We start from the raw sequence: 8,564 nt of genomic DNA on the forward strand, positions 1-8,564 counted from the left end.
TCTTTCCAGGCTCTTGGGTCTCACCACACACAGGTCTGGTTTTTCAAAGGTAAGCCTTTGAGGGAGAAGCTGCCAGGTCATTAACCCTGCTGCCCGGAGGAGGAAAGTGGTTTGAGCCATACCAGTCCTGATGACACATCTGGAGGCAACTCCAGGTAAGCTCGGTGAGAGGTCTGAGCTTTGCATCTGTTTAGAGTTTATCCTTCACAAGGTTTCCGTGCAAAGGCTGCCTTTCCCTGGCTTGCTTGTCTCAACCCCATCATATTGGTGTGTGGTGGGGTGGGGAGATTGAAAGAATGGAAATGGAATGATAGAAACGTCCTGAAAAATCCACTCCAACTGTCAGAGGCGTTTGACCCAGAGCAACTCCATCTGGATTAGGGACTGGGTAAAATGAGGCTGAACCTACTGCGCTGCATTCCCAGACGGCATTCTGAGTCACAGGATGAGAGAGGAGGTCGGCACAAGATACAGGTCATAAAGACCTTGCTGATAAAACAGGTTGCAGTAAAGGAGCCGGCTAAAACCCAAGGCCAAGATAGCAATGACTCCTGGTCGTCCTCACTGCTGCACTCCCCCCAGCACCATGACCGTTTACAGACGCCATGGCAACGTCAGGAAGTTGCCCTACATGGTCTAAAAAGGGGAGGCATGAATAACCCACCCCTTGTTTAATATATCATCAAGAAATAGCCATAAAATTGGGCAACCAGAGGGCTGCTCTGTCTATGGAGCAGCCATTCTTTTATTCCTTTATTTTCTTTTTTTCCTGCCTCAGGTTTATTTGTACAAACAGCACAGGAGGACCCCAGCCCCATGCAGATGGCAGCCCCGGGGGATCGCACCAGTCCTTCTGTCCTCACGTTGGCAGACAGAGATATCTACTCTGAAGCCTTTGCAGGGGCCTGGGCACCTTTGGGAGCCTGAGCTGGAACTGAAGCTGGAGCTGCAGCCTGGGCCTTGGTTTGATCCTTGGCCTTGGCCTTGACCTTTGGCTGGCAGATCCTGAGCCCCTTGGCAACGCGTGCACGAGCACGCTTCCCAAGCTTGGGGTGGGCAAGTCGATCGAGCTTGTGACACCCTTTGGGATCTTGGGCTTAACCTCTTTGGGCTTTACGAGGGCCTTGATGGCCTCGGCACGTGCACTCACGACCTCGGCACTGTTGGCCTGCATCTTCTTTAGGCCCTTCTTGTTGTGCTTCTTGGCAAAGCGCATGTTCCTCAGGAACTTGGGGTCCACCCCCTTAAGAGATTGGTATCTTTGTGATCGGGTTTTCTTGATACCATTTCTGTGCCATTTTCGGGACTGGTTGTGTGTGGTGTGGTTCTTGGACTTGGCCACGTCTGCACCTAAGCCGCGGTTGCCGAAGCGCCTAGGACCGGAAGAGCCATTCCTTTACTTTCTTAATAAATTTATGTTCAGTTTATGGACCCACCCTGAATTCTCCAGATCCAAGAACCCTCTCTTGGGGTCTGGCTTGGCACCCCCTTCCTGTAATAAAACTGGTAGTGGAGGGCAAACGCCTGCCTGCCTGCCTGCCTGCCTGCTTTCCTTCCTTCCTTCCTTCCTTCCTTCCTTCCTTCCTTCCTTCCTTCCTTCCTTCCTTCCTTCCTTCCTTCGAGAAAGAGCGTCACTCTCTCACTGTTACCCAGGCTAGAGTGCAGTGGCATGATCTGGGCTCACTGCAGCCTTCACTTCCCAGGTTCAAGTGATTCTCCTGCTTCAGCCTCCTGAGTAGCTGGGACTATAGTCATACACCGCCATACCTAGCTAATTTTTAAAAATTTTTTTATTTTTAGGAGAGACAGAGTTTGGCCATGTTGGCCAGACTGGTCTCGAACTCCTGACCTCAGGTGATCCACCCGCCTCGGCCCCTCAAAGTGCTGGGATTACAGACGTGAGCACTCTCAGAGCTTCTCAAACTTTAGTGAGTATTCCTAGAGATTTTGTTAAGAAAGAAAATCACATGCCCGGCCACGATTTTCTTTCTTAGTCCTCTCTCCCGCATTACCTGGTTATGGGGAAACCTCACATTTTTAGAACATTTTCCTGAAGGAGAGGGTTGTTGGGGGTGGGGTGAGTATCACAATCCTTAGAGTAGCTGTTTCCCACCCTCTTGCCCCAGGGGTGATTATTTCTAAGTGTCTTTCCCAAAAAAGAGATGGTAATTAAGAGGTTAAGACATTTATTTGGGGAGTTTTCTAAATACCTGTTTCACTCCATGAGTATCCTAGGATCTGTGAGTTCTTCGTTTTTTGAGATGGAATCTCGCTCTGCCCCCAGGCTGGACTGCAGGCTCACTGCAACCTCCAGCTCCCGGGTTCAAGCAATTCTCTTGCCTCGGCTTCCCAAGTAGCTGGGATTACTACGCCACTACACTCGGGTAATTTTTTTGTATTTTTAGTGGAGACAGGGTTTCCCCATGTTGGCCAGGCTGGTCTCAAACTCCTGACCTCAAGTGATCCATCCACCTCGGCCTCCCAAAGTGCTGGGATTACAAGCATAAGCCACCGCGCCTGGCTCCCCGCCCCCCCCCCCCACACTTTTTTTTTGAGACAGGACACTGCTCTGTCACCAGGCTGGAGTGCAGTGGCTCATTCATATAGCTCATTGCAGTCTCAAACTCCCAGCATAAGCAATTCTCCTAAATAGTTACAACGACAGGCATGTGCCATTATGCCCAGCTAATTTTTAATATATATCTAGACACGATGGTCTCACTATGTTACCCAGGAAAGTCTTGAACTCCTTGCCTCGAGCGAGTCTCTCGTCTTGGCCCCTAAAGTGCTGGCATTACAGGCATGAGCCACCGCGCCCCGCCAAAGTGGCTTCCTTCCTAACAGACACCTGCCAAGATAGTTCTGCAGCTCATTTGCCTAAGCATCATATGAGGTAATTTTCACAGGTGTTGGGCAGAACCCAGGAATTTGCATTTTTAATTATCATTCAGGCAATTCCGCTGAGGAAGTTCTGAAGGTCACTCTCAGAGCTTCTCAAACTTTAGTGAGTACTCCTAGAGATTTTGTTAAAAATGTAGATTTTGATTCAGTGGGTCTGGGGTGCAGCTGAACATTCTGCGTTTCTTTTTTTTTCTTTTGAGACAGAGTCTTACTCTGTTGCCCAGGTTGGAATGTAGTGGCATGATCTTGGCTCACTGCAACCTCTACCAACTGGGTTGGAGCAATTCTCCTGCCTTAGCCTCCTGTGTAGCTGGGATTACAGGTGTGCGCCACCATGCCTGGCTGTTTTTTGTATTTTTAGTAGAGATGGGGTTTTGCCATGCTGGCCAGGCTGGTCTTGAACTCCCGACCTCAGGTGATCCACCCACCTCAGCCTCCCAGAGTGCTGGGATTACAGGCCTGAGCCACTGTGCTCTGCTGAAGATACCACGTTTCTAGCAAGCTCTGAGAATCTACTAACACTGCTGGCCCAAGAGCCCCTGCCCAGAGTCGCAGGGCCCTGTGGTCTCAAGCCCCTTCTGGTTGTGTATCCTGATTCCAGTGCTTTCTAACAACATGCGCTTTCTGTTATAAGCTTCCGGATTTATCAGAACTACAAAGTTGATCTAGGAAAGCTATGACAGTAATTTTGTATACCCGTTTCCCTGCCAAAAAATAAATAAAATGTTGTGTGATTGCTAGAGCTTAGATAAAATTGTGGAAGACAACCAAACATAACGAAATCTTGCCAGTCAGCTAAGAAGTGGGCTATTTTTGAAAGCCATATAAACTTCAATAGAAAGTCTGCTGGGACCAGGTGTTTTCCGGTCTTGGGAGACAAAACTGCTAATTCAGGCTCCAGCTGCACACATTTTTCCTTCTTGAACATTTTTTTTTTGTCTTGGGAAAAAGACTTTTAAATTCAGTAACAGCAGAGCTCTAGAGCTCGTTTAGACAGAACTTAAACTGTTCTCCCGTGCCTCATCTGCTGAACTGTGTGTATCCCAAAGCCACCAGCAGAACGTCTTCTATGCCTGTGATGAGCTGATGGGAAAGTTGGAAGCTTGACCTAGGCTGACCATACAGAACCAGGTTTCCAGAGAGGCCATAAAGTGTCCCTTAGACTCTTTTTTTTTTTTTTTTTTTTGGAGATGGAATTTCGCTCTTATTGCCCAGGCTGGAGCGCAGTGGTGCACTCTCCACCCACTGCAACTTCCACCTTCTGGGTTCAAGCGATTCTCCTGCCTTAGCATCCCTAGCAGCTGGGATTACAGGCGCCCACCACCACGTCCAGCTAATTTTTTGTATTTTTAGTAGAGATGGGGTTTCACTATGTTGGCCAGGCTAGTCTCAAACTATTGACCTCAAGCAATTCACCCGGCTCAGCCTCCCAAAGTGCTGGGATTACAGACATGAGCAACCACACCCAGCTCTTCCTTTTTTTTAATTTTTAAAATTGTGGTTAAGATATAGATAACATAAAACGTATCATTTAAATCATTTTTCAGTGTACAGTTCAGTGACATTCAATACATTCACATTGCTGTGTAGCCATCACCACCATCCACCTTCAGAATTTTTTGTCATCTTAAATGGAAACCGTAAGTAAACAGTAACTTCCCAGTCCCCTCTCCCCCGGGCCCTGGTAACCGCCGTTCTACTTTCTGTCTCTAGGAATTTGACTACTCTAGGTCCCTCACGTATCTTAGTCAGCTTGGGCTGCCACAGCAAACTATCATACACTGGGTGACTTAAACAACGGACATTTATTCTCTGGAGGCTGAAGTTCTTGAGGCTAAAAGCCTGAAATCAAAGTGCTACCATAGTTGGTTTCGGTGAGTTCTCTCTTTCTGGCTGTAGGCTGCGGCCTTCTCACTGCGTCTTCAGGTGGCAGGGAGAGACGGGTCTCTGTGTCTTTTTTTTTGGAAATGAAAGCATGGGTTTTTTTTTTCTTTTTTTTTTTGAGATGGAGTCTCACTCTGTCGCTCAGGCTGGAGTGCAGTGTCATGATCTCCGCTCACTGCAACCTCCACCTCTTGGGTTCAAGAGACTCTCCTGCCTCAGCTTCCCGAGGAGCTGAGATTTCAGGCGTGTACCACCACACTGGACTAATTTTTGTATTTTTAGTAGAGGCAGGGTTTCACCATGTTGGCCAGACTGGTCTCGAACTCCTGACCTCAAGCGATCTGCCTGCTTCAGCCTCCCAAAGTGCTAGGATTATAGGCGTGAGCCACCATGCCCTCCCTCTGTGTCTCTTCTTATAAGGACATCAGTCCTGTTGGATCAGAGCCACACACTTATGACCGCATTCAACCTTCATTATCTCCATGAGGCCCTTTCTCCAAGTACAGTCACACTGGGGGATGGGGCTTCAACATGTGAATTCTGAGTAGACACAATTCATTCAACAGCACCATATAAGAGGAATTATGCAGTATTCAATTTTTTGGTGTGTTTTTCTGTTTGCTATTTTGTATTGTTGTTTGTTGTGGCTTATTTGACTTAGTATAATGTGTTCAAGGTTCATCTGTGTTACAGCATGTGTCAGAATTTTATCCCTTTCTAAGGCTAACATTCCATTGTATGTATATACCACATTTGGTTTATCCACTCATTTGCTGATGAATATTTGCATTGCTTTCATGTTTTGACTATGCTGAATAATGCTGTTGTGAATATTGGTGCACAAATGACTGTTCAGGACCAGGCACCGTACCTCACACCTGTAATCCCAGCACTTTGGGAGGCCAAGGCAGGGAGGTCATCTGAGGTCAGGAGTTTGAGACCAGCCTGGCCAACATGGGGAAATCCCCCCTTTACCAAAAATACAAAAATTAGCCGGGCTTGGTGGCTTGTGCCTGTAATCCCAGATACTTGGGAGGCTGAGGAAGGAGAATTACTTGAACCCAGGAGGTGGAGGTTGCAGTGAGCCAAGATCACGACACTGCACTCCAGCCTACGGGACAGAGCAAGATCCCATCTTAGAAAAACAAAAGAAAAACAAAAACAAATGACTGTTCATGTTCTTGTTTTTAAATTCTTGCATGTATATATCCAGAAGAGGAATTGCTGGACCACATGGTAATTCAATGTTGTTTTGTTTTGTTTTGGGACAGAGTTTCACTCTCGTTGTCCAGGCTGGAGTACGAGATGCGATCTTGGCTCACTGCAACATCTGCCTCCCAGGTTCAAGCAATTCTCCTGCCTCAGCCTCCCAAGTAGCTGGGATTACAGGCATGCACCACCATGCCTAGCTAATTTTGTATTTTTAGTAGAGATGGGGTTTCTCCATGTTGGTCAGGCTGGTCTCAAACTCTGGACCTCAAGTGATCCATCCGCCTCGGCCTCCCAAAGTGCTAGGATTACAGGTGTCAGCCACCTCGCCTGGCTTATAATTCAGTGTTTAATCTTTGGGGAACCACCCTATGTCCTTAAGAATCCGGAGCCATAGGCACATATTGACATGTGTTTCCAAGGCTGGAACCACTACCTCAATTCAGGGCTGAGCTGGCAGAATCAGAGGGAGGATTTTATTATTAATTCCCTGAAATGTGTTCAGCATGTCTAGTCCTTCGTCCGTGTTGCCCATCAGGAGACCTTTCAGCCCCTAAATGTGTCCACGATGGATATGATGCCTTTGTCTTCCCAGGGATGCTGAGTAGACTCAGTAAAGAATAATTAAACTCCTAGAGGCCGAGGCCTCAGCAGGAGCCCTGGAGCGGGTGTGAGACCTCGAAGATCCCGGAGGACAGTTAACTAATCCTGCTGCACACCACTCCTCCTCCTGCGTTAGCGTGTGGACCTGGCTCTGTAGCATTTTAAAGTGAAGGTCCGGAATCTGACCTTTGTGCTCTGACCTTCCTTTAAGACCATCAAGAGACAGCTAGTTACCTGCTATTGTTATTGTTAAATCCTTTATCAGGGGCTGGGCGCTGTGGCTCATGCCTGTAATCACAGCGCTTTGGGAGGCAGAGGTGGGTGGATCACCTGTCAGGAGTTTGAGACTAGTCTGGCCATCTTGGCAAAACCCTGTCTCTACTTGAAAAATACAAAAATTAGCCGGGCATGGTGGCACATGCCTGTAGTCCCAGCTACTGAGGAGGCTGAAGCGGGAGGTCACATCCCTGCCCTCCAGCCTGGGCGACAGAATGAGACTCTGTGTTTTAAAAAAAAATGACAAAGCAGAAATAAATAAATAAAGTGGAGGTCTGGAATCTGACCTTTGGGCTCTGATCTTCCTTCGAGACCTTCAAAGAGACAGCTAGTTACCTACTATTGTTATTGTTAAAATACGAACATGCAATTTCAATTCGTTTTTTATGTTTTTTTGAGACAGAGGTTCACTCTGTCTCCCAGGCTGGAGTGAAGTGGCACACTCTCGGCTCACTGCAACTTCTGCCCCCCGGGTTCAAGCAATTTTTCTGCCTCAGGCTTCTGAGTAGCTGGGACTACAGGCATGAGCCACCATGCCTGGCTAAGTTTGGTATTTGTAGTAGACATGAGGTTTCGACATATTGGCCAGGGTGGTCTCAAACTCCTGACCTCAGGAGCTCCACCTGCCTCGGCTTCCCGCTGTGCTGGAATTACAGGCATGAATCACCATGCCCGTCCTTCTATTTGGAATACGATGTGGCACTATCTCTTGAAACTAGAAATTCACAAGGAGTGTGTATTAGCCCGTTTTCATGTTGCTGATAAATACATACCCAAGATTGGGCAATTAACAAAAGAAAGAGGTTTAATCAGACTTACAGTTCCACGTAAGCCTCACAATCATGATGGAAGGCAAGGAGGAGCAAGTCCCCTCTTAGAGGTATGGCTGCAGGCAGAGAGAGAGAGCTTGTACAGGGGAACTCCTTTTTTTTTTTTTGAGACAGAGTTTCGCTCTTGTTACCCAGGCTGGAGTGCAATGGCTCGATCTCGGCTCACCTCAACCTCCGCCTCCTGGGTTCAGGCAATTCTCCTGCCTCAGCCTCCCGAGTAGCTGGGATTACAGGCACGCACCACCATGCCCAGCTAATTTTTTGTATTTTTAGTAGAGACGGGGTTTCACCATGTTGACCAGAATGATCTCGATCTCTTGACCTCGTGATCCACCCACCTTGGCCTCCCAAAGTGCTGGGATTACAGGCGTGAGCCACCGCATCCGGCCTGGGAACTCCTTTTTAAAAAACCATCAGATCTCTTGAGACTTACTCACTATCACAAGAATAGCTTGGAAAAGACTTGCCCCCATGATTCAATTACCTCCCACCGGGTCCCTCCCATAACACGTGGGAATTCAAGATGAGATTTGGGTGGGGACACAGCCAAACCATACCAGAGTGTGACCCAGCAATTCCACCTCTTGCTCTTGCGACAGTACAAGACACTGTACAAGGTCGCTCATTGCCTCATCAGTCATCTATCTTTTTAAAGAAAGGCTTAGGCCGGGCGCGGTGGCTCACGTCTATAATCCCAGCACTTTGGGAGGCCGAGGCGGGTGGATCACGAGGTCAAGAGATCAAGACCATCCTGGTCAACACGGTGAAACCCCGTCTCAACTAAAAATACAAAAATTAGCTGGGCATAGTGGCGCGTGCCTGTAATCCCAGCTACTCGGGAGGCTGAGGCAGGAGAATTGC

The 8,564-nt window shown here is 47.9% G+C and overlaps 1 pseudogene; it reads right to left on the bottom strand.

Moving 5' to 3' along the window:
- Positions 1–881: 881 nt before the first annotated feature.
- LOC135271389 (large ribosomal subunit protein eL29-like) lies at positions 882–8,344 on the bottom strand (annotated as a pseudogene).
- Between the last annotated feature and the right edge of the window lie 220 nt (positions 8,345–8,564).

Source organism: Aotus nancymaae, unplaced genomic scaffold, assembly GCF_030222135.1.
Source record: "Aotus nancymaae isolate 86718 unplaced genomic scaffold, 86718_ANA_hifiasm-v0.15.2.pri h1tg000077l, whole genome shotgun sequence".
NCBI classification, from domain to species: Eukaryota; Metazoa; Chordata; class Mammalia; order Primates; family Aotidae; genus Aotus; species Aotus nancymaae.